The sequence below is a fragment of the Pelodiscus sinensis genome, chromosome 7, assembly GCF_049634645.1.
Source record: "Pelodiscus sinensis isolate JC-2024 chromosome 7, ASM4963464v1, whole genome shotgun sequence".
Lineage (NCBI taxonomy): Eukaryota > Metazoa > Chordata > Testudines > Trionychidae > Pelodiscus > Pelodiscus sinensis.
This window is the reverse complement of record NC_134717.1, coordinates 63,553,090-63,578,828: the sequence shown is the minus strand read 5'-3', so window position 1 is coordinate 63,578,828 and position 25,739 is coordinate 63,553,090. Positions and strand designations below refer to the sequence as shown.

At 58.0% G+C, this 25,739-nt stretch overlaps 1 long non-coding RNA gene across 4 annotated transcripts in view; it reads left to right on the top strand.

Moving 5' to 3' along the window:
• Positions 1-3,296: 3,296 nt before the first annotated feature.
• Positions 3,297-25,739, top strand: part of LOC102461327 (uncharacterized) — a 33,814-nt gene continuing 11,371 nt past the window's right edge. Inside the window, exons 1-3 of one of the 4 annotated variants that reach the window (XR_332353.4) lie at positions 3,297-5,900; positions 9,430-9,524; positions 10,011-10,854. This is a non-coding gene — a long non-coding RNA (uncharacterized LOC102461327). Of the gene's footprint in view, positions 5,901-9,429; positions 9,525-9,957; positions 10,855-25,739 lie in introns of those variants that run through there. The other 3 variants (XR_012905328.1, XR_332354.4, XR_012905329.1) reach the window with 3 other exon arrangements.

Genomic DNA, 25,739 nt, shown 5'->3' with positions numbered 1-25,739 from the left:
ACTCATGATGGGGGGCACAGCTCGCGCCAGGGCTGAACGAAGACCAAGGGGCCTTGGCTAAGCCACACGCTGGGCCTGTCTGCTGTGCAGCGTGGCGTGTGCACCCCCTGAGCTGCGGGCCTGCCTCGTGGCTCGCCCTGGCGGCGGGACATTTTCCGGCAGGACTGGCCACCGGGCAATGCCTTTGATCCTCCAGCTCCCCTCCTCCCCAGGCCCAGCATGTTGTGTTAACCCCTGCCCCTTCCCGGGGAGCGGCGCCTCTTATCCAGAGGTTTGCCACAGCAGTGCTTACATCTCCGAGGTGGCTGGCTTGTGGTTTCATGCCCCAAACACATCTGCTGCCGGCAGCTGGGCCGGGCCCAGCGGTCGGGGAGGTCATGTGAGGAGGAGTCTGGCTCGCCAGAGAGCCAGCGAAGCCGTTTGCTGGCTGATTGGGTGGGTAGCCAGGCCCTGCCTTTGTTTCCCTAAGAAGCGATCCTTTGGAAGACAACTGATGGATTAACCCGCTGGCTCCCGGCGGGAGAGATAAGATCCTTTGTGTAGAGGAGCAAATAAACATGCCTGGGAGGGCTGGGGTTGGCCCCAGAAATCACAGCCATCCCGAGAGGCACTTTCTATCACATCTGTGTCTTTAGGGCTGTTTCTGCTCCAGGGAGCAGCAGTTATGTGGAGTCCCCTTCCTGCTCTCGGCCCGGCCTTTCTGCTGCTTGCTTCTCACAGCGACCCGCTGAGAACCTGATTACCTCAGGAGCGCCTCAGGCTCCCTGCAGGTGCAAGGAAGGCCTTCGACCCTTCCAAACCCAAGGCACCTCAGGCACCAAGCACAGCGCCCTGCCACAATGTACCTGTGTTGCCTGAGCCCTTAGCCAGCTGAATCCAGTCTGCCCTGGGCGTGCAAGAAAACCCTTCAGCTCCAGCACAGAACCCGTCCAGAACCAGTGATAGCGATGCAGCCGTGTTAGTCTGGTCTAGCGGAAACAAAGCTAACTTCCCCAATTATCACCCCTAATGTCATTACCTCACAGACACTAACCTTCCCCCCTCACCCCCACTCTGTTCTAAAGTCTGATTTGTCTATTTTATGTGTGTTCACTTTTTTTTTATTGTATCCCTTTGGTGTAGATATGGTCGTGCCAATTCTCTTCCACTATTTGATCTGAGGAAGTGGGTCTGGCCCACGAAAGCTCATCACCTAATAAACCATCTTGTTAGTCTTTAAAGGGCTGCATAGTTTGTCCAGAACCAGGATACAGTGCTTGTATAATGTCATTCCCCCTCCATTTTGAACCAAAAATGTCCAGGTTTTGGTACCAATGTATCCTGTTCCCCATTAAACCCCACTGGAAAAAATCAACTTCTTCTGAAAACGTCTTTTCCAGGAGAAAGGACAAGCTCGTGGGCCGCCAATGGGCCAGCTCTCCTCAGGCCCCAGCTGAGGGCCAGCTCTCCTCAGGCCCCAGCTGAGGGCCAGCTCTCCTCAGGCCCCAGCTGAGGTAGCTGGCAGGCCCTCGTAGCTCTATACTGGCTGGAGGCCTGGTTTGTGCTGACGTGCCGATCGCAGACACCCGCAGATATCTCTGACCCCTCTCCAATGGGCTGCACAAACGTTCCCCATTGTTCCCGCGGCAACCAACGCTGCTGTCTCCATGCGCCTTGCTAATGAGACGTTACCGCTCCCAGATTAGCCATTCTTCTCCAATTTCCTCCTTTTGTTTGGGGATTCCTCCCATTTCCTGCTTCTGGCTCCATGTTCTTCACTGGCACATTGGGCAATCTGAGTACAGGAGTAGGACGCCTCCTTTCTCCTGCTGCGTTCGCCGCTCTGGCTCTCCAGAGCTGAGTTTCACACTTGACACCGGAAGCCCAGGAAGATCTCTCGTCCTCCAAACAGTCGCTTGCAGATCCAGCTGGACCCCCATGAAAACAACTTCCTCGCCTCCCAGTCGTCTGTGTGATGACTAACAGTGAGGCCCTTGACTCAAGAAGCACGTTCGACGTTGAGACGGCTGCTTCGGAGAGATCGTCAGGCCTTCGGAGCAAGTCTTTAACAGCCACAGTGCTTAGCGACTGGAACATCATACCCGGGGCTGGTGGATTCGCCATCGCGCGACAACCAGGGGCACCATGTCAGATATTGATGTGTGTGTGTGGGGGGGGGGGAGGGTTAGCTGTAACCATGATTCCATTCCAGGGGTTACTTAGGCACCTGAAAACTCCTGTTTTTGGGGTTTTGGGGGGGGAGTTTGTTGTTGTTTTGGCAGGTTTTTTGTAGGCAATAACTTAGAAATCAGCAAAAACAGACTTGCCAGATTTCTACGGAATCAATAACTTAACAAAAACCAGTAGCCCCAAAGTAGCCCAATCTATTTGTGGAACCCCTTTTATTATTACCACATTGGTCTTCTAGACCTTTGTAGCTATGCAGAAATCCAAAAGGTTGGAAGGAGGTTCCAGGATCTGAAAGAGTGAACGTCACCTCTGTGAGATTCACTGATGAATTCACCGATGCGTTTGGGAGACTCGGCCAGCCTCAGAACCATCACAGGGTAAGGGAAGAGGCGCTAAGATGGCTCCCCAGCTGGAGAGCGGCCACACAACTGTAAAAGGGCTGGCTGCTCAGGGCAGCATTGGTTTGTGTGAAAGACCAACAGCTCCTTCCAAGCTGTTGTGGGGAAAAGCCCTAGAATGAACAAGTGCAACCGCCGCCCTGCTGAGGAATCAGCGTCTGTGTGGAACAGCCCGGGGGGGGCCCTGCTGGGAACCTGCCCCACCGCCCAGGGAGAGTCTCTCGTGGACAAGTGGGACTGAGGGAAGGAGAGGCGGCCACCCTGGGGCGCTGCCAGTCCCCAATGGGAGTTTGCAGCACAATGGAAGCCATGTTTGGGGAGGGTCCTTCTTTCGCTCTGCTGCTCTGGCAGTGAAGCAGGGACACAGCCAGAGCTCGGCACACTGGGATGAGCCTGGAGCAGCAGCCCCCTCGCCTGCCCTGCCTGAGCTGCTGTGTCTCCTGGTGTCCAAGGGGCTGGTTCCTCCCAGCCACTAGCACGGCACCGGGAGGCTGAGGGCGGGTCACGCTGAAGCCTGCAGCAATCCCCTTCTGAGGGTCCCTCCCACCCCCCTCCCGGCACCTGCTCCTCCCCATGTCTGGTTTGGTGGCTCCCATGGTGGATCAAACCTCCAGGTCAACGGATGCAGGAGCAAGTCTATAAATGGTTCCCCCCCCCCAAATCCTGGTTTCTCTACAAAAGCCGACATGAGGTGACCAGTTGGGAAATGGGCCAAACAATACACAGACCCTTAGGCTGGGATGGAGAGGACGCCCAAGGGAGAGGACAGATGAGATCTCCTACGGCCCTTGGTGGGAGGAGAGGGACCTCCTTGAAAGGAACACTCAGCTGAACCCCGAGAGGGGTGGGAGGTGACAGGTGGAGAGACATGGGGGCGGGGAGGAAGGGCAATGGCCATGTGACCACCCCCACATGACTTCTTCCCACACCATGGGGGAAAACCTGGGGTTTGAAGCTGTGCTGCTCCACTCCCCCTCAACACGACCAGCACCAGGCCCCCCCACTAACCGCTCGGGCTGCCGCATGGTTCCCACCAGTGTTTGTTGGAAGTCACGGCTCCTCGGCCCCCCTCACATCACAGTGGCAGGTCCCTCTGAGAGGAAACCCAGGGGCCATCGCCCTGTGCTGTGACATGCAGCTAGGAAGCAGAGGACCGGGTCTCAAGCTGCAGGCTTTGGGGCAAGCGGGACGTGAACGCTCAGCTGCAGAGGGTCGAACGAGAAACATGACCCAGGAGAGATGAGCCCCAACCCTGCGTGGAGCGTTGCAGGGCGGCTGCTGGCTGCGCCGGGAGGCTGAGGGCGGGTCACGCTGAAGCCTGCAGCAATCCCCTTCTGAGGGTCCCCTCCCAGCACCTGCTCGGCTCCATGACCTGGAGAAAGGGGCTGCCAGAGCTCCCCGCGCCTGGCTGGGGAGGGGAGCCGAGGGGGCCCTGCAAGCTGCCCGGCGGCTCCCCTTGTTGTTCTGCACTGGCTGCTCAGCGCTGGCCTTGCCCATCCAGTCTCTCGGGAGCGCCCAGCCCAGCTCTCGGCTCCAGCCGGGAGCCCGGGGGGTGGGTGGCCGGGGGCTGGGCCGCTGGGTCTCCTGACTGTGTGGAGGCTAGTGGGGAGGGATCCGGGGTGATGACTGGTGGCTGCCGCCTCCACTCCCTGCTGCCTCTCCCTCCCCGTCTGCAGTGGGCCCAGTAAATACAGTCCCTCGCCCATCTAGTCCCTTTCCATCCATGCCACTGGCACCAGCTGCTGGCCTTAGCGCTGCCCTTAGCGAGGGCCGGCCGGGCCCTTTCCAGCTCCGGTGGATTGGACGTCCCGTTTAGTTTGCCGGCACCAAAACTGTTTGAACCAGGAGCTCCCTAAAAGTCAGGAGACAGGGGGCCTGCCGGCATCAAAACCCTGACCCCTGGGCACCCCTTTCCCCACGGCCCCCTCCTCTGCTTGCTCCTCTTTCCCCCTGCCCCCATCATCCGCCCCTACAGAGAGCCAGGGCTGCCCCCTGCCGAGGCCCCGGATTGGTCACTGGCTCCCGATGGCCGGGACGGGGAGGAGAAATGTTCTGTATTGAAGGGCTCTGCAGCCACTGGCCAGTCCCACCAGGCACTAGGTCCCTTTGCTCGTGCGGAGGCAACGGCGGCTGCTTTTGGAAGGCCACACCACAGGGGTGACCCAGCTTTCTGGATGTCCTGAACACGGGCGGCGGGTGAAAGCCAGCTCCAGCCCCGCCCCTTCTGCCTGAGGCCCCGCCCACAGAGCCAAGCCCCGCCCACCACCCATCTGATCCTTCCTGGTCCCCTGGAGGGCCGGTGCTGGTGTCCTACAGCCGCAGCCCCATCCTTCCCTGGCGGCCGGAGCGTGTGGGCAATTGTGGGAAGGCCGTGCCTTCCCTTGCCTGCATCACCTGCCGAGCATGGTGCTGAACACGGGGTGACTGCGGAACGCTGTGTTTAGGGGTGGCTGCTCATCTGTCTCTTCATGGGGGCCCTTATCCCCATTGCTCCAAACTCTGGTGGCACCTCTCCTCCTATGGGAAGCCCCCAGAGCGCCCCTCACCAGGCCTGGGGCCGATGCCCGCCCCCCAGCTCCAAGGGGGCTTGGTCTGTCTCCTTGCCCTTTCCCCGGGATGGCTCTTGTATTAAAACTCCCCCAGTACTCCACGATGCTTCCCATCTACAAGCAGCCGGCCAACAGCCGCCCAGTGCCTGGCCTTGCTCGATAGGGACACACGCCCGTATGCAGCGATCCCCTGGGAACCCAGTGCCCCGGGGCCCTCTTTCGGGGGGGTTTCAAACTCCGGGTGAACCCTGATCGGAAGCCACTGGCTAATCTCAGAAGGGGGCCGTGTAGTCTGCATCAAGCACTCGCTGTTAGCGGCAGCCTCCTGCTTCCCGACAATTAGTCCTCAACCTATTAAGCGAGCCAATTCAAGCATGGGAGAAACTCGCAGCAGCGCCTAATAACTCCGGCGCTCCTGCCAGGATGAGGTGCAATTAGAAGCACGCAGCCGTGGAGACACAAGCAAGTCTTTGTGCATCGCCCGGCCGCCGCAGCACCCCTGGGGCGAGGCAAGAGCCTGCGATGAAAGGCAGGCCCAGAGCGGAGATGTCGAAATGGAGAAGGTGGAGAGCAAGAGGAAGGAAAGAAGAAAGGGCGAAGATTCCTGGGAAATGAACCCAAAGCCGGGGTCAGAAAGAGACCAGGCGGGTCTGGACAGGGGAACAGAATCACCCTGAGAGCACATCAGGCAAGTTTGCCACTTTGGCTCTGCGGAAATGTTTCCCGGGAGGCCAGACGTCGGCTTGGTGGAAAATCATGCACAGCCCATGCTGCCTGCATGTGGGTGAGTGACCTACTGGGCCGTGGGGTGTCAGGCGCTGGGGCTCCTTGCTGCAGGGGGTCAGGTGAGCTGTGGGGGGCTGAGGCAGCTTCCTGCCTGTCCTGCCCCGCAGACTGTGCTGCGCCCCAGAAGTGGCCAGCAGCAGGCCCAGCTCCTAGGGGAGGAGGGGCACACACAAGGCTCCATGCACTGCCCTGCCCACAGCACTAGCTCTGCACTCCCATGGGCTGGGAACTTGCTGCCAGCTGCTTCTGGGGCGCAGCATGGTCTTGGGTGCCAGGAGAGGCAGGAAGCTGCCTTCCCTCTTCCCCCCGGCTGCATCGCTGACTAGGAGCTGCTGGAGGTCAGCCCCTCCCGCTCCCCAAAAGCTGGAGCCGAAAGCTGTGGCCCCCGCCGCAGCCCAAAGCTCATCCCCAGCCCCACCCCGGAGCCCAGCCTCCAGGCAACCTACTCTGGGTGGCGGCAGCAATAATCTTCAGCAGGGTAGTGAGAAAGCGAGTTTGAAAACGGCTGGGCTAGAGGGTGCCCTGCTCGTGGGTGAAATTCTGCCCTCGGCCACTCGGGCGCATCTCGTGCAAGCCCAGGGAAGGAAGCGGCGCTGCGGCTGCGGAACAGAGAGGACTCTGTGGCCTGTGAGTTTGGCCCCAGCTCCCTACGGAGCAGACCCCGGCGCTTGGCTCGGGCCCCCCGCTCCGGAGTGGCACGCCCTCTCCAACATGCCAGGCGTGGCGTGTGAGAGCTGGGGCTGGGGGCGGACGCTCTCCAAAAGAAGAGACAATCACAGCAATGGAATTGCACCCCGGACACGTCTTATCGGCTTTGCAGGGGTGGAAAAGCAGCGTCGAAAACCCAGTGACTGAAATCAGTGAAAACCAAGAGCCACCAAGTGTCACCCACAGGCATGGGGAGGTGCAGGGCAGCCGGGGAAGCAGGCGTCCCCTCCACTCCACACTGCTCGACGCTTTGACCCCTGGGGGTGTTCGCATTGCGTGAGATGTCACACGGGCCGTGCAGGATCATGGGACTGCGCAGGCAATGGCCCGTTATGGCCACGTATGAGGACACACTTCTCACTACAGCCCGGATCTGAGCCATAAAAAGCCATACGGTGTCGCTGGCTTGCTCAGGCAGCGGATCGCAGACCCAGTCGAGAGAGCTCTTCCCACAGCCCCGGCTCTTCCAGCCTTCGGAGAACCCCTTGGCCACGCAGGTGGAGGCGGAGCCGCTAGAAAGTGGTGAGGCGCACACCCAGGCTGCTCCGGCAAGGGCGCCTGGCATGTGCCCGCCGTGCTGAATGGCGGGGGAAGAGCGCCCGGCTAAAACGGAAGCTCCCCTCGAGCAAGGGGACAGATCTGTCACTTCCCCCCACCTGTGCCTGGGGTCACCAGCTCCGCAGCGTGGGAAAGGAAAGATGCCACGTCAGAGCGCCCAGCAGCAAGAAGAGGGGGTCCGTGGCGCGGAGACTGGCCAATCAGCGGCGGAGCGCAACGGTCAGGTCGGCCTCGCAAACGGAACAGTGGCATTTGCCGGCAAGGCCTGGGCGATTCTGCCTCGATCTCACAGCCCTGTCGGCGTTTCAGACTCGCCGGGTGCTGGACCGAGGCCATGGGCTCTGTGAGTGACCGGGGACAGCGACACCCCCAGGACATGCGCTGGCGGGGGAGGGGATCCGTGTGGGAGGCGAGTCGGCCAGCCAGGGTGGCTGCTTCCGGGCTGGAATGGCACAGGCCGCCTGGCAGCAGATTTCAGTGGGGCAGCCGTTTGGTGCTGGCACGCTGGACAGGTCTCTTCGTTCCCGATACGTGGATCTGTCGCTGATCTGCATACAGTCACACCCGGGGGGGAACGGCTGTGCCGCTTCGGAGATCGTTAACGCTCGTTAGAGGATTTCCGGAGCTGATAAAGGATTTTCTGGAGCATTTTCCACACCCATGTGCTGGGGGTGACTTGGGTGGCTGCCTGGAAAACCCTCTTCCAAGGAGAAACCCGGCCTGGGGCCTGATTTCCCACTGCCACAGCCAGGGGCGAATAGCAGGTGGGACCCCTGAGCTAAGGGGGTCCGGAGGAGGGCGGCTGCGGAGGTGCCTGGCTGGTGGAGGTGGAAGGGAACGGCTTGCGCGGGGCCTGGGCTTGCTGCTCTTGGCACAGGGCCTGTTGATTGTGTGGCCTGGCGCCCATCTCCCAGCAGAAACGCCTTTGTAGACGGATCCCACTCGCTCATGTGACGGGGAATGAGGTTCCCAGCCAGGAGGGGGAAGAGCGACGGCAAAAGCCAAGCCCCTCAAACCCCGCGCTGCCGGGACGTGCAGGCCTCGGCAAGCGCGCTCCCAGCTTTGCGTTGGTTTTTCTGCGTGTCCATGTCATGCCGCCACCCACCCCTGTACTGGCAGGAGCAGCAACGGCGTCAGCATGTCTGGGCAGGTGCGGCTGCCCAGCCGGGACACTAGAATTGCGCTCGCAGTTCCCATGCTGTTGGCAGGCTGACGGCTCCCGGTGTTACAGAGCCAGCAGGAGCCAAGGTGGAGGGGCAAATCCGTCTCCTGAGGTCCCTCCCAGGTCTAGTATTCTACAACTAGGAGCCTATCCCGGGTGGAACTGCATTGCCGACACACACGGTCTACAGGCCTGGGCTGCCCCCAAAGAAGGGACTTGGTCCTTCCTTCCTATCTAGGGTGGCTTCCAGCCCCCTCCACTCACATCAGGACCAAACACCATAGACCATCCCTGACAGGTGTCTGTCCAGCCTGCTCTTAACTATCTCCAGAGATGGAGACTCCACAACCTCCCCGGGCAATTTATCCCAGTGTTTCACCACCCCGACAGGCAGGAAGTTTTTCCTAATGTCCAACCTAAACCTCCCTCGCTGCAGTTGAAGCCCATTGCTTCTTGTCCTGTCCTCAGGGGCCAAGGAGAACAATTCTCCTCCCTCCTCCTGGTGACACCACCTCTTACCAGTGTGGTGTGTGAGCACGTGACCTGCACATGTGTATTTATCCTCCCCACCATGCTGAGTAGTGAACGGCTGTTGTCTCATTGCCTTCACTGGAGCTATGCCCGTTTACACTGCCCGGCGAGCCGAGCCCAAACCATAAGGTTACACGCTAGAGGGTTGTACCCCAAAGTATCTGGCACCTGATTCGCATCCTCAGTTTCAATCCCATTGTAGGCGCAGATGGTGTTGGGGCAGATGTGGGTGGCTGCTAAAATCCAATCCTCTCCGGAGGAAGGGAACGCCAACAGGGGGAAATGTATTCTGCAAGGGCTCTTGGGGAATAGCTCTGCTCCCAGGTGGATGCTATTCCAGAACTGGAGTTGCTCTATTATGTGTGTGCTTCCAGGGAGGAGTAACGAGTCTGGAATAACCTGCCTCCCTCCCCCCGACTTATTCCTCAACCCTTTATTTGGCAATAAGTATTCTGGTTGATTTCCTCACAAAGACAAGGCCTTCCACATGCAAGCTCTGACGGTGCCCTCCTTTTCTCCACCCCTAGTTCTCTGCTAACATTTGTTTATTTCCTCCTTTATTATCCAGAAACGGCTGTCTGCCTGGCTCCTCATTCCCCCACATCTGGCTTACTACAGCGCCCGGTTCATCAAATGTATGGATAAACAGTCTCTTCCACGCAGGTAATTCAATATGCAGCTGCTCGGCCTGTTTTGAAAGCCTGAATCTCTCATCACTCGGCTTCTGGCTGAGCAGCGGGACTGGCCTTTGACGTGCAGAGGGCAGGGTAAATATTTGGTTACCTGCCGTGCTGCCCTTGTGTGTCACGGGCCCAGCGGTCGGTTTGTGGGGCGTTTGTCAGAACAGGCAGCCTGGCTCGGGGGATCGTCTCTGGGGGGATGCACAGCGGGGTTGTGGGTTGATGCGGTGCAGTAAGATTTGAGGCCTCACAAGCCACAGAAAGAAACAGCCCCCTGTGCAATGCCCCACGGAGCTGGGTGGTTCACATGAATACCGGGGGGGGGGGGGGGGATTAGAGTCCAGGCTCTGTGTTAAGTGAGTCTGGAAGCTGCTTCTGGCCGTCTCTTGTTCCGACCCTTCGCTGTAATGCCACAGAAGGAGGATCTGGAGTTTTAAAGCTAGGAGTCACCCAGATCTCTGTCGCTCAGCAGCCTGGGGCTGGAGCCACTTCCTCGACAACTGCTCTTGGGGGCTGCCAGGAAAGGGGAACGGAAGCTGCTGAGACGAGCGACACCAAATGCAAGGAAGGGGCAGTGAGCTCCGCTTTGTTTCACTGCGCTCGGCTGCCAGCGCCGATTGATGTGGATCCCAACCACGGGCTTCCCCTGTCTCCACGCCAGCTGCCCAGGGAACGTGCTGCAATATCCCCCTCTGAAGTGCCCCCTCCTGGCTTGGAATTCACACAAGAACTTTGCTCCAGTCTTGCTTTGCTCCAGCTTCGCGCCACGGAGCCAGGCCCTTCTCTAGGGACGCTCGCCTTTCTTCCTCCCCTCCCTAGGGGCTTGGATCCCTGGATTTGTATTGCTGCCGATAGCACCTCCCAGCAGCCCCGATCCATTGTGCAGCACAAGGGCAGCTATCATATGACACACGTGGGCGGTGCTATGCAAATAAGATGACAGGGTGGTCTGGCTGATAGGGCACTTGTCTGGGAGTCAGGAGACTGGAGGTTTATTTCCAGCTCCGCCTCTGGCCGTCAGCAAATCGTTTTCCCGCTCCGTGCCTCAGTTTCCCCTACCGTACTTTCTCTATCTAGAGTGTAAACTCTTTAGGGCACGCGCTGTCTTTGTGCGTTTACAGCCCCCGGGGCTCTGATCCTGGCTAAGGGGGTCCCAGCGTAGCAGGAGTTCACAACACACCCTGCAGTAACATTGCAACGGTCTCGTTTGAGCCTCGGAGCCTGGCAGTGAGAGCTGGATCCTTCCGAAGTCCTGGGCTGACTGCTGCTGAGCGCAACGACAGTGTGGCTAATAAAGGACTAGCTCTCGGCAAGCCAGCCTCCCAGGGGACCGTCGGAGACCGCCGAACATAGATTCAAGGTCCAGATTCCAGAGGAAAAAAATTACCCCCCCTCCCAACTATAATAAGAACATTTTTTGTAAAGCATCTGACCATTTCAATTTACTCCCCCTCCCCCAGTTCGCCTACGGATCCCCCTTGGCCCAGAGCCTATGGGAGTAAGGGGCGTGCCTGGGTTTTACCCTGCCACAGTCATTTGATGTGCCAGCAGAGCCCCAATAAGCCACCGCCCACCCTTTCGCTGCCTGACTGCCAGGCCAGGTGAAATTCTCCGCGGGGTGAGGCAGCTGCTGAGGAATCCAAGACGCTTGCCAGACGTCCCCCCACGCCCAGACCCTGCTGCGAGGGCCGGCTGGAGAGCTCCCGCCGTGCGCTCGCCCTGGCACAGCCGGGAGAGGCTTACGAGTTACAGCACGCCCCCCCCCCCGCATCCCAGCCCCCTCCCCTCCTGCTCCCCTTCCCCAGGAGTTAGAGCAGAGCCAGGGCCTGGAGCCGGGTGCGTAGGACGATCCCCAGGGGCTAGCTGCCCCCGTAGGGGAAGGCCAATGAGCTCTACCAACGTAACCCAGCACAGCTGGGTCCAGGCTAGACTCGGGGGCTGTGCTGGGGAAAAGAAACCCCCCTCCCAGGTGAAATGGTTCTGTCAGCCCAAACGCTGCCCATGGCCTGGCTTTCTCTTGTGTTACCACCAGCTTCCCCCGGCTGGGGCTGTTGTCCTGGCCAGGCGCTAGGAACGCCCTGCGGACAGCTGCGGACACAGCCCGGCGAGCCCGGGTGGAAAATACACCTGTAGGCCAGGCCGGGGCGGAGGGAGCTGAAAAGCCCCCCAGCTGAGTCTCCTCACTCGTTGCTGCCCGGCCTTCTCCAAGGAGGCAGCCGCTGGCGAAAAGCAACAGCAGCTCAGTTCTCTTCAGAGGGGGCTGTATTGCTGGGGCGGCATCTGCTTGGCACTTGACCGTCTGCCCGCCGGACTGTCCCACCTGGGACCTGTCGGCTTCTGCTGCCCACACACCTGTGCCCGGGAAGCAGGCCGGCTGCCAAACGGTGCTCAGGGACCCAGCTTGCGTGGGGATACAGGCAGCAGGGGCTCCCTGGGTTCCCTGAGGAGGCTCAGCCCGCCAGAGGCAAGGCAGAGGTAAATGCGGGCCTTCCTTCCCCCGCAGAGCTCATTCCAGCTCCGGCTGGTGGCTGGGGGGCAGATGTTGATACACCCCCATGATCCCCCCCCCACACACACACACTGAACCCCTCATTTTTGCCTCATCTCAAAGCCAGGGGATGGGCCACAAAACCTACTAGCCCAGCCTCCCCAGGCTCTGCTGTGTGAGGGGAAAGTGGGGAGGGGCTTTCTGCTTGTCTGCCGGAGGCCACCTCGGCGGGCGACTTGGGGTCTTTTTTGCTTCTCCCTTTTGTGCGGCCCCGGAGTGATTTGGCTGTGGGCCAGCAGCCCCCGGCCCAACAAAGGTCCCCCCCCACGCCCCATGGGTTCCCACTGCCGCCTGGTGTGCAGCTCTCTGTTCTCCTCTGCCTCTGACTCCTCGGGGCAGGCTGGCAGGAAATCCAACTGGCTTCCCGCCAGCTCCCCTCTGACTCCGCGTTCGCTTCTGCTGCCAACGGCGTTGCCCCCGCTTGCTGGACCTGGGCTGCCGGCCGTGTCAGCCGCTCAGAGCACGTCTAAAAATACCCCTCCCCGTTCGCCGCCATCTCCGCCGCACGCTGCTTTGCCCGGGGCTCGCCGCTGCGGGCACTGTCTCTCCGGGGCTTTCCTCCGCTCCCCCCGAAGCGATTAGGGCTGGGAGGGCCGGAGCCAAGCTGAAGCCGCAGAGCGAGGTTTGCTTTGGAGGGGCTGGCCCACGCTCCCTTGGGATGCTGGCCGGAGGGGGCTTTGAGCCACAATAGTGCAACCGCCTCTTCAGAGAGCTAGGTTGGATCGTAAGGGCCGGACAGGAAGAATAGCCACGGCATCCCAGCTGGGCCTCTTGTGTACTGCCCCTTCCTGCTCCCCGTGGTGCATGGGGGCAGCGGGGAGTCCTTGCAGCCTCTCCACCCCAGAGGGATCACCGTCACACTAGTGGCTTCCCTCCAACGACATTAAGAGAGACACGATGCTGACTCGCTAGAAGCGCTCGCCGTGGCTAGGACGCGAGAGGCCCTGCTGGGAGGTGGGCGGGTGTGCAGGGAAGTCACTTAGACTCTCCGCACCTCAGTTCTCCATCTGTATAATGGGATTAAGTACAATGGCCTAATCCCCACATGTGCTGGCAGGATACGTGCACCCCAGCCCCTGAGACACGCAGCGAGGGTGGCAACGGCAGCCCATACACGTCTCCTAGCATGATCATTTCCCTGCCAGGATGCGCCCCACGGGAGAGGACCAGAACCAGGGTCCATGGTGCAGTCTGAAGCCTGGAGTCCCCTGTCATTCCTGGGAACAGCAGAGAGAAATTCTCCCAGAATTTCAAAGGGATGCTAACCAGGCGCCTCAATTCGGTCGGCCCCTTCAGTTCCCACTGCCGTGTTTGAAAGTGGGGCCAGACGGCTCTGGATTGCCCCTTTCCGTTAGCCATGTGAATGCTGTCGGTACATCTACATGGGGAAAAAAGATCCGTCATGGCCGCCACTGGCCCTGATCAGCGACTGAGGCTCAGGGCTCAGGTAGTGGGGCTCAAAATCCTTGTGCGTATCTTCTGGCTTGGGCTAGAGTCTAGGGTCTCCTGCTTGTAGGTCCTGGAGAGACTGAGCCAGATTTCTAGCCCCTCAGCCGACCCTGAACCAGCCTACCTGGCCCAGACACCAATTTTTCTATCCCAGGTTAGATGTAGCCTTGGCGGATAAACAGCCCATTTTTCAGGCCTTTCACCACCACGCCCAGAGGCAGCGGCTCTGTCTTCCCAGACCCCACTGGCCCACAGGGGCTGCGTCGCGGGCTTTATCACGAGGAGTTTTCGGCTCAGTGGGGCCTGCCTGCCCCGGGAAGACAAGTTTTGACACCTTGTCACCTGTAGCTGGGGGACACCCTCCCAGGAGGAAGCTGCATCCAGGGGGCATGGGCAGGAGCGGGTTTCGGATTAACAGGGGCGGAGGGAGGAGGAAGGGAGAAGAGAAAAGGGACGGGTGGGGTTTCTGGCCAACACGAGCGTTAAGTCGGGGAGCAGCCATGGGCTTCCAGGCCGAGGGAGCGGGAGGGAGAGGGACAGGCAAGCGCCGACTCCCTCGGCTTTTCCTGTCTTCAGGGGAGCGACTAGCACAAAAGCCAAGCGGGCTCTGCCCTGCATCTTCTGCACCTACAAGCCGTCCGCAGCTGCCAAGTGTCAGGCAGCAGGTTGCAGCGGGGGCTGGGAGGCGGCAAGCACAGGCAGGATGTGGGTAACCGGCTTCCCGGAGGCACGAGACAGCACTCGGCTTCCCGCCCGGCCTGTCGGAGCCTGCCTCCCTTGCGGTTCTCCGCTGTCGCCCCGTCGCCTCAGAAACCGGCATGCTGACAGCCTGGCTCCCGGGGAAAGATGCCAGCCAAGTGGGGGGGTGGGAGGAGGCGGAGAGCCTGCAAGAGCCCGTGGGGGGGCCCTCGGGGCTGGGGTGCCAGCCCTGGCTTGCCAGGAGGAGCCGCCTTGCAGCATCCCCACTGCTCAACGGCAGAGCAGCAAGCTGAGTTCGACCTCCGCTATTCAGCACGAAGGAGGGGGGCTCGGAGAGTCGATGGTAATGGGGGGGGCAGGCAACAGGCTTGTGTGGCCCCATGGCAAAGTGTGTGAGAGGGGCACGGCTCCATCCTCCCAGAAGGGGCGGGGCCTCAGGAAGAAGGGGGCGGGGCCTCAGGAAAAAGGGGGCGGGGCCTTGGGTAGCCAGTCCTCAGCACTGCCTGGAGTGTGCCACACCCCTCCCCAGCCCTCAGCGCCACCCAGAATGCATCATGTGGATCTCCAGCAGCAAATTAAAGGGCCCGGGGTCCGGATGCCTTTTGAATTGCCAGGCCCTAGGGCAACTGCCCTCCCCTCCACCAGTCGGTGGGCCAGGCTGCCGGAGAAGGAAAAGTCCCCATCATGGATACTCCTGTGGCCTGTCTAAGTGCAGGTACAACCAGTGCTCCGGGGGACGTATCCCCTTCGGTGGCAGGGACCCTAGCACTGACCACACCCAGCCAGCACTTTGGTGGGCAGGATTTCCCCGTCTCCCCCAGGGGTGTTACACGTGAGGCTGGTGTCCAGCCTTGCTCATGGGATCACTTTCCCCTGCACCGCCCTGGCCCCTGGGAGTGGACTTTCCACCCTGGTCAGTGACTGCTGTGGTGAGCTCACAGGAATGCGCTGTCGTTTGCCAACCCGCGGTGCCGTTTGCCACCCTGCAGTGTCGTTTGCCACCCTGCAGTGTCGTTTGCCACCCCGCAGTGTCGTTTACCAGTTCACGGTGTCGTTTACCACCCCGCGGTGTCGTTTGCCACCCCGCAGTGTCGTTTGCCACCCCGCAGTGTCGTTTACCAGTTCACGGTGTCGTTTACCACCCTGCTGGTGGGGAACCTTTCTCAGAAAGCAGGTGCTGGAGGAAGTTCTCTTCGCTGAGGGGAAACCACCGGCGCTGACAGTGCTTCCATTTACGGCTCGCTAGGAAATCCAAGGTGGGCTGGAGACATCATCTGAGCGACAGGCACTGAAGCAGTTTACAGAAAGGGTCAAATTCCAGGCAGCCTGAGGGAAGGGGCAGGGGGGACTCAAACTGCCTCTGATTGACATAGATGGAAAAGCCAGGAGAGATGCTCCTGAGCACCAAAGGCAGCACCACAGACCGGAGAATCCTCCTTGCTCACCTGCAGCGGGGCTGACACAGGCCAGGCTGTGGGAGGTGTTAGTTCCGTTCCACCAGAAGGGGCAGGCTAAGGGCAAAAAGGGGCGGGGCTAAGGTCAGAAGGGGCAGGGACGAGGGCGGAAGGGGCGGGGCTGAGGGCAGTCAGCCCTTACTGCCGCCTACACAGGAGCGCGACCCCCTCCAGCCCTCAGAGCTGTGCAGAGCAGCACTCTGGCAGCAATTCAAAGGACCCCAGAGCAATTGCCTCCCGTTGGCACCTCCGGGCCCCATCGGCCAAGGCTGTAGCAGCTCAGTGAGTCTCTCTCCGGCCCATCCACCACGAGAGGGGACCACGCAGATCAGGCCCGGCTAGGAAGGCAGATCCATCACGCAGAGCTGCTGGGAAACTGACGGAATCTGATTCATTTCAGGGGGGAAGGGCCCCACGCAGTGGCTGAGGCAAGGGAGCTGCCTGCAGGCTCAGGAAGGCAGCGCCCTCAACTTGCTTTAACTTATAGCGGGAGCCAAACCAGCCGCTAGCAGCCCCAGATGGCAGGGGAACATAAAGGTGACACAGAGTCATTTTTCCCTCTTATTCCACCGCTGGTTCGTGTGCTGAGCAGCCAAACTGAGGATTAAGTCCTGGGGGTCCTGTTACTAAGCCTGCCAATAAAGATCGCCCGAGCTGGTCAAACAACCAGCAGGATAAAGGTCACAGGAGCATCTATTGGGGGTCCTCCTGCAGCCATGAGAACACTGTTAGGAACTCCCGCCCCCATCTGCGCTCACAGTGGGAAGACACAAAAGGCCGACAGCCCATTACCAGTCCCAAGGCTGCTCCCGCCCATGTTTTCATGGTACAGGGAGGATTGTGACTTACAGGCAGAAACAGATCCCGGGCCTCAGGAATTCATTAGTCACCCTGCTGAGGAGGAAGCTCGGTCCAGGAGCGAATTCTCATGGTGGGTGTCACATTTCTGGGTCCTAATCCTGACTCTGTCTGGCCTCAGGCAAGAAGTTTTTTTCCTCCATGCCTCAGATTTCTCCCTGGGCATAACAATTTCCTTAGGGCATGGGGAGACGGCGGCCAGGTCTGTACCACACCAGAAAGTCGGCTTAAGCTACGCAATGCCAGCCATGTAAATAACGTAGCTGGAGTCGACATACTTCAAACTGAGTTTTGACACTGTCCTCAGAGCGGGAGGTCAAGGGGAGAAATGCTCCTATCCACTTCCCTTACTCCTTGTGACAGTGAGGAGTACCAGTGCCGACAGGGTGCCTGCAGCATTTGATTTAGCAGGTCTTTACTAGACCCGGTAAATCAAACTTCGGAAGATCGATCGCCAGAGTGTCGATCCTCCGATAAGTGGAGATCTGGCCTAAGGCATGTTGGCACAGGTGCACGGAGAGCCCCAAAGAGCTGAGAGAAGGGCAACATGAACCTGCACCATAAAAAAGAAAAGGAGCAATGATCTTGAAATGAAATTAGCTCTGTCGTTATGTAACCTCATGGCCGTCATTTGGGTGGGCTGGCACAGCCTGGCCCTGGTACCCAGATAATCACACTGCCATGAGCTCCGAAAGCAGCAGAAATTCAGAAAGGCAATTGCTTTTCCCCTCCTGGGGCTGCTGTACACAGGCTTCTCTTGTCTCCCCAGCCGTGTGAGCTGGGCACTTGTGCAGCCACTTGGAAGAAATCTCAGTGCTGCCCAGCTGATTAGCAGAGTGCCCACAGCTACATTTTGTTTCTGCTGGTGGTGCACTCTGGCACATGTCTCAGTGCACATATAATTTTATTCTGCATGTGGATGGAAGAGATTAGTGGGAACATTGCTCCCTGGCCAAGAAATACCCTCTCACCGGGACTTGCTTCCCAACACGGAGCCTATGGGAATCACGCTGCCATTTAGGGGCGGAGCCAAGAAATACCAGCTCCCCCACACGGCCCAGGAAGGCGGCGACACTAGTTTGCAGACAGACATGCTGTGTCAATCGGTTCCCTTTGTAAGGAGCAACTGTCACCGAAATCTCGTAAGAGGCTACGTTTCCTGGGCCGGATCCTCAGAGCGGGTGAGCAGCCCAGCTGTGGGAGCTCTGCCGATGTACAGCCGCTCCGAATCCAGCCTCCCACGGCCCCCACTTTACAAATTGCCCTCGTAAAGCAAGAGCCGCTACTTGTGTCCATGTGGAAAGCTGCATGGGAACTCCAGTAGGAGGCAGCGTGGGGCTTGCTACATGGAACGGCGCTGTCGAAGGGAGCTCTTTGGGGCGGAAGTACTCACTGTCAGGTCTTTTGTGTGCAGAAGCGTGCTGTGAATGAATATTTGACTGTGCTAACAACCCCGCTGGAAGCAGAGATTTATGCTACAGCGTTTGCACTGAATATACAGGATCAGACACCAGCTTGTCAGGGAGTCACCGTGGGACAGAAAAGACAACTCCATCCTCTCCTCTCTGGGCTGGCTGAGGTGCAGCAGGAACTAGCATTCCTTTTAGCGCCTCCTGGTTAGTTGGATGGGGGAGATCTTGTCCAGGGAGAGGAAGGATCGCCATTTCGAGGGTGTAAGTCACAAGCGGTGCATAGGCGGGACAAAGAAGCGCTGCTTTTCTTCACCCCTCTCCGAGAACAGAGGGGTTGGGGTCGCATGACGTTTACCCTCTCCGTTCGAATTCGTGTGTCCTCGCTAGACCCGCTATTCCGAACCCTGGAAGATCGACAGTGGCAGCTTCCATCTTCCTCTGTAGTGTAGACGCCTCCCCAGATTGGAATAGTAATAAAGATATAGCCGTGTTAGTCTGGTCTTGCTGAAACAAAAGACAGGACTATGTAGCACTTTAAAGACAAACAAGATGGTTTATTAGGTGATGAGCTTTCAGGGGCCAGACCCATTTCCTCAGATCAAATAGTGGAAGAAAATCGGCACGACCATATATACCAAAGGGATACAATAAAAAAAAAAGTGAACACATATAAAATAGACAAATCAGATTTTAGAACAGAGGGCGGGTGGGGGGAGATGTTAATGTCTATGAGAGAATGATATTAGAGGTGATAATTGGGGAAGCTATTATCACCTTAGAAAATCTGTAATGGGTAAGATAATTAGCATCTTTGTTAAGGCCCATTCGTAAAGTGTCAAATTTAATCATGAATGACAGTTCAGAGGCTTCTCTTTGAAGTCTTGTGTTAAAGTCTCTTTGAAGCAGGATGCAGGTAGTCAGGCCATTGACTCCAGCGTGGAGTGATCACACCACTAGATTCACTTTTGTTCCTGAATAAGGCATCCACACTGGCCAAGCTACTTTGGTATAATTATTCTGCTCTAGCCAGGCTGGTCAATTTCCTCATGTAGACAAGGCTCTTGGGGTGACCTCCAGGCAAATTTGGGTGCCACTGAATATAAATACCAAGGGGCCTCTCCATCTGGAAGGAGCCGGTGCCTGCGGATATTTTTTAAAAAAATTTTCTCTCCACCAAACAATGACTTTTTTGCAAAATTGCAAATGGTCACCAAAAAGTTGTTCTTGCAAAACCGGTTTTTTTCCCCCAGTGAAACCAGCAAAGAAAAAATTTCACCTTTTCCGGTCTCTGTTTGTCGTTTCTCCTTTGTCCTCGTCTTTGCTAAGGGCAGAAAGGGGAAAAAAGGGGTGGGAGGGGAAGGGAAGAAAACCCAAGAATCTTTGGGCCTGTCCCGCGAGCAGCGAGAACTGCCCGGACGATGAGCCCATTCAAGACTCTAGGTACGTTTTCAGAATAGCTCGTCCACTCCACCTCCCACGTCTCCATGGCTACACTGCTATTTTTAGCTGACTAGCTCTCGTGGAGGTCTGCGGAGCTGAAGATCACACCTTCCGTGCCAGGACAGACGTACCCTCTGTTAGCCAGGAGCATGGCTGGTTTTTATTAATGGATTGTGATACTGTTACAACTCCTAGTGTGGCCACAATTACACAGGTACAAAGGAGCCTTCTAACAATCTACCTTATTCCCCTTTGCACTTTTAGCGGGGTGGAGAGGGTTTTTTTAAATAACAGCCAACAAAACCAGAACACATCAGGTGAAGGGGTGATTTTGATTAGTCTAGAAGTACCTGCACAAGGCACAGATATCACAGCCTACAGGGATATTTAATTCAGCTGACAAATTAGAAAGAGTTGCTGGCTGCGAATTCAAGTCGAAATAATTTGCATTTGTTTCCCGTCAGAATTTTGCAACCAGTGACCGTAATTCAATGTTACAGCAGCTTACTCAGGGACGTGGTGAATTCTTCATTCCTTGAGCGTCTTTAAATCAGGCCCGGAGGCCTCTCTAAAAGATATATGATCTAGTTCAGCCACAGCTTGTATGTGAGATATTGGAGGCCCTGGGTGAAATCCTCTGACTTCCAAAATGCATGAGCTCAGACTGGATCATCGTCCAAAGAGCCGATGGGCTGGAGCAGCGGTGTGCGTACAAGCCATCAATGCAGGGCGGATTTGCGTTAATATCAACGACCCATTTGTTTAAAACGTACAGACCTACATTTCGTTTTTTAAACACAAAGGGGCATCATTATGCATGGGGGGGGCAAGTATTGATCAGCAATACGTATGGCTGAACTTGTGTGACTCAAATAAGTAGTGTCCCAAACCACTGCCTAAAATTCATAGTAACTGGATCTGGCCCGTCTAATTCGGATAACTAGAAGAGCTGGTCTAAATACCCTGGGGCTGCTTCTGAAAGTGGTTTGGTGCTTAGCTTGCCTCCCACGACTTAATCACCCAAGGGCCATTCCAATCTGTTTCTCCATGACATTTTCACACACACAAAAGTGTGGGGTTTGTTTTTTTTTGTAAAAACATATTGTATTTTGATCCGTCAAAATATGGAGGACACCAGACAGCTGTGTGGCCGATTAAACAGCGAAGAATGAAATTGACACCCAAATCAGGTCATTTTTGCTGCTGGCATTTCAGTGGTAAGAAATATAATTGAAATGTCACTACAAACAATTGTTGCTTCCTCCTGTTTATGTTTACATGCCTTGACAATGGAAAAGGCACAGCAGCAGGTTAACCTACGCTGTGACTGAAGGTAACACACACACACACACACACACACACACACACACACACACACCTTTGATGCTGTGCTTTTTGACTCTCAGCCTGTGGAATTTAAATGGCCGGGGGCGGAGGGAGGGCAGGTCAGAAGGGTGAAGTATTTCAGGAATGGAAGCATCTTCTCCTGCCCTTCTGCATTCCTGCTAATGGGGCTCCGGGGAAGGCTGGTACAAAGCTCTCTCCTCTCCGCCAGGCAGACATAAACCATAAGGGGTCCCCGGAGGTCAGCTGTGGGGACTCGCTCCCCGCGTTCCTGCTGATCTCGCCTGGCTTTCTGGCGCGGCCCGTGGCAGATGGAAAGGTGCTAAGTCAACACAGGAGAGGCAGATGGAGGCATCCCCGTGCAAGGAACAGGCGGTCTCCTCTAGACTGTTCTGCGTCAGCTGGGCTAGTGTTTCAGGGACGACTCCCGGGCCCGGCTCAGGGCTGGTCTCCTGGAGATGGTGACACACCACACGGGACATGCCAGGAAATGATGGGATGATTTCATTTTGACCCATTAAGGAAAATCACAAGATGTGATGGGAAACCTCCAGGGAGACTGTGACTCTCCGTGTCATCCATCCCCGCACGGACATTCCCTGGTGCTCATGAGGGGGGTGGATGGAAAGCAATGGACGGCCCGGTCCTCTCGCACCCTCAAACCCGCAGCCTGAGCTGTCTCCCAGCGGAGTTCCCCGGTGCTGGTCTGTATCGCAGGGCCCCGCTGCGCTCGGCGCTGTACCTAGACTGCGAACCCATTGGGAAGGAACTCACCAGGCAGCCAGGAAAGGGGGAGAGATGCAGTGTCACGTACGCAGAAAATGGGACACACAGTGTAAATGGCTTCACCTCAGGGGCCCACCGGTCGGTAGCCACAGCCTGCCCTGCCCCCCACTCCTGCTTTCCAGACTCCCCCGCTGCTGGGCTCACCAGCCTCTCAGCTACCCCCTTACAGGGAGCCATTACGGCCTCCTTCTGTAGCCCCAACCTGACTTTGGGGCCCTACCTGATAGGGGTGCTGGAACTATGCTGGGGGGGAGGTGCTGAACTGCCCGCCCCCCCCCGCGACCTGCTGAGAGCAGCCCCTGCAGGACCCTGAGAGCTGGGGAGGCAGCAGGACCGTGGGGAGGCAGCAAAGCCTACAGGGGCAAGACTCCTGGGGGCCGGCAAAGCCCATGAGGCCTGCAGACCCCGCAAGGATCGTCCAGGGGCTGGGAACCAGGGTGGGGGGAGCCGGCAGCAGGAGGGGCTCCCAGGCGTGGGGAAGCTGGGTGCAAAAGCTGGGGGTCTGGCAGCTCCCCTCACCCCTACTTCCCACACCTGCGCTGCCTGTTTCTCCCAGTTCTCCCCAGAGTTCTGCGGAAGCCCCTCCCTGTTACAGCCTCTCCTGCACTCAGATTCCCCCTGAAGAGCCCCACCCTATTGCTAACAGTCATGTCTCGCTCCGCAGTGGCCCCAAAGAGCCGGGCGTGCTACGCCAGGTGCTGTACAAACACGACCCCGACCGCCCCTTCCTCAGCCTGCCTGCCTCCGCGCGCTCAGCTGAAAGGCAAGTGCTGGGAAGCCGAGCCCTGCCTACACGCGAGAACGGGGCGCTGGCTGCTGGCGCGGTGCCGGAGATGTTTATGTGGCTGTGTGTCCCGCCCAAGGGGGGCTCCCCTTCAACAGACACCAGCCTGAATAGCTGCTGGGAGGGCAAATCACAGCGGGTGATGGAGAGCTCTTTGCTGGAGGCGGGGAGGGCTAATTATAGCCCTGCACATCACAGGGAGCTGGCTCTCTCTCATTACGAGATGGAGGAAAATCGCCGCATGCAGCCCACGGGCTCCCACCTGCTAGTGCTGCCCAGGATGGATATTGCACGGCAGATCCCTAACGACAGGGCTGGGCTGCGGGCAAGATACTTCCCGAGCTTTCTCCTTTGAACGCCGCAGGGCACTTTTGGGTAGGGTTGCCAGGGGTCCAGTTTTGAACCGGACTGTCCAGGATTTGAGCGTTCTGTTCAGGAAACAAATTGAGAAAATAGAAATGAGAAAATAGAACTGTCGGGTGTTTTCTAAATCAGATGGAATGTGGATTGTGATGTCATGTCAAGCGTGTCCGGTATTTTGGTTGAAACCATCTGGCAACTCTACTTTTGGGCAGGAGCCTTCCCAAACTGCATGATCCCTGCTTGGTCTGGGAAGCTCCCAGTCCCTGTGTGGGGTTGGATGACACATTTCGGTTGTGAGGCAATAAACTCCTCCGGCCTTTGGACACCCGCCCAGGCAATACAGCCTGTCGTGCCGGTGGGAAAACACAACGAGAGGAATGGCGCAGCCGGATCCAGCCTGTGAAACGCCTCACGACAGAGCTGATGGTGGATCTGTCCGACATGCCTGGAGAATGCATCTGGGGCAAGACCTGGTCCCTTTCCTTATCTGCCGTAGCTGGAGCTACAAATGTTTCCCCGCCTGCTCCCCCATGACAGATATTGGCATGTCTGGGCCAGCCCATCCGCCCTGTGAGCTCAATGGTGAGACGCAAGCGACCATCCGTACAAATGTCCCGATGATCTAGAACGAGCAATGGGGGCGGGGAAAAGGTGAACACGAGGGACAGAAGGGCTGAGTCCAAACCACAAGGCTTCCTGCCATGACTCAAGGACTGTGTTAAAATCACGGCCGAGGAACCAGCCAACTCGGGCAACTAGTGTCTGATGTGAAGAGAAAATAACGGGGCGGGGGCGGGTGCGTTTCCACCATCACTCTCCCTTGGAGTCCTCAAAGAACAGTGGAGGAGAAAATGGACCGCTGGAGGGACCCCTCTGATATCACCATCTGCCCCCCCAACTGGTCCCCACCCTATGAGACTTTCCCAGCTGCCCTCCCCCAAGGCCCAGGGTGTCCATTCCCTTCCCTAGCCTGTGTCCTATTTCCAGTGCCTCTCGTTCGCCCTTTGCCAAATCGGAGTCTGGTTTCGCCGGACAAGATGGTATATTGTGCTGCCCCTCTTGGCGAAAGAGCAATGCCCGAAACAGCCTGATGCCGGTTCAGGTTTGTGTCCGAGCGGCGGATCAGACCGTGCCTGTGTGTTCCCAGCAGGGAGGTGTGCACGTTCCGGGCACGTCTACACGACCCGCTGGACTGACGGGCAGCCGAGCGCCCTCCCGTTCGCGCCGCCGTAGGTGGAGTCGCGGGAAGAGCATCTGCCACTACCTCCCGCGGGGAGGACACGGTGGCAAGGAGAGCTAAGTATGCTGCCGTCAGCTGGAGGCCCCATGAACTCTCTCTCTCTCTCTGCCCCACGGCTGACCCACCTCTCTAAGGGGCAGGGATTTCTGCTTTCCCGCACTGAGCTTTGATGGGTTCTCTAACTTCCCCAGTGTGGCTCCTGGACGCTTGATGCAAGAATCAGACCCCTGCCCTGATCCGGAGGGTTACCGAGGTGCTGCACGGTGAGAGCTTACCCCCCACCCTCCAGAGACTCCGAGTCTGGGGGAAACTCTGACGGGCCTGCTCTTTGCTGCCTGCTAATTTCAGGCTCAGCCCTGCTTTTCCCCCAACGCCCTTTTGGCCCAGAATGCCCAGCCCCTGCCTTCGGTTTGCATGGCTGGCCCTCGCCATTAACCTCCTCCGACGTGGGCCGCATCGCCATGGCAACACCTGAGGTAGGCATGTAAGGAGCCGAAGCAGAACAGTGTTGGGCCTGGTGCCTGCTACACCTCGGTGGGGGCAGAAATGGCTGACTGGGGGTGCACGTGCATGTCCGCACACAATGGTGTGGGAGCGACTTTGCTGGGGCCGCCAGCGCTAAGTGGTGTGACAAGCCCAGCAGAAATGCCCAGGACCCTAAGGTTACAAGAAAGAAAGAAAGAAAGGGGGAGTAGAGGCAGCCTAACAGAAGATGCATCCCCCTCGCCCCAAAAATCCCAGCCTTCGTGTCCCAGCCGCATTCGCTGGGGAGAACAGGGTGGCCTCATGCTGCAAGAAATGTGCTCAAACCGCCGGAGCCCTGCCAAACCCAACCACTGCCGCCCGTCTCCTCACTGGACTCTGGAGAAGGCCGCTGGGCTCCAAACCAAGCACTTTGGACAGGCAGGGCGTATGGCCCCACAGGGCCAGGCTCTCGCAGCCTTCACCACCGACTCTGCCTCTTCAGGGAGCCCCACGTAGCTTTGTATTGTCTGTACAGCGCTGCCCTCGTTCGCCCCCTACAAGTACAGAGAGCGGTGGGCGTGGGCAGGGGAGGGCTTATACAATTATGCTACCGGTGGCTTAAATTCACATGGAGTATTTCCCACAGCCCTCCCTCCCTCCCCCGAAGGTTGGAAATATTCCCCGCAGCATCGCTCTGCACAACCCTGGTTAGGGTGAGCGACGTTCTACTAGCTTTAAAGCAGACGCCCCTGTCCCCCAGTTGTACCCTGAGGCCCCGCCCCCACCCTCAGGAAGCTGGTGCAATAAAGCAAGATGCCCAGAGCAGCCGGTGAGGTTTCAAAGCCATGTTTGTTCTTTGGCGTTCGGATTGTCTCAGACGTGGCTCCTTTCCACCACAACTCTCCCCATGGCACCGTCATGGCGAAAAGGCCTCTCGCCTGAGGTGTGCTCGTTCAATGTGGCCCCTGTTCCCGATGAAGCCAGCCCCATGAGCAGACCCCGTGGAGGGAGGGGAGGCTCTCCAAACGCAGGCTGACATTTGCAATTGCGGCCGAATGATCCGGGCTTGTCCATAGGGGAAAAGTGGGGCAGTGTTAAACTTGGGAAGCACTGTTCATCAGCAGATCTCAAAGCACGTCACGCTCTTTGATGCATTTATTCTCTCTCCACCTTTGTGAGAGAGATGTTATTTGCATGCTACAGATGGGGAAACTGAGGCACGGACAAACAACGTAACCTCCTCAAGGCCACCCAGGAGTGGCTCGCCGGCGTGACTTGCTCCTTCTTTTTAAAGCTTGGGGGTTAGCAATCCAGAACTGGATCCAAATGGGAACAGACGGCAGAATCGAACGGGTT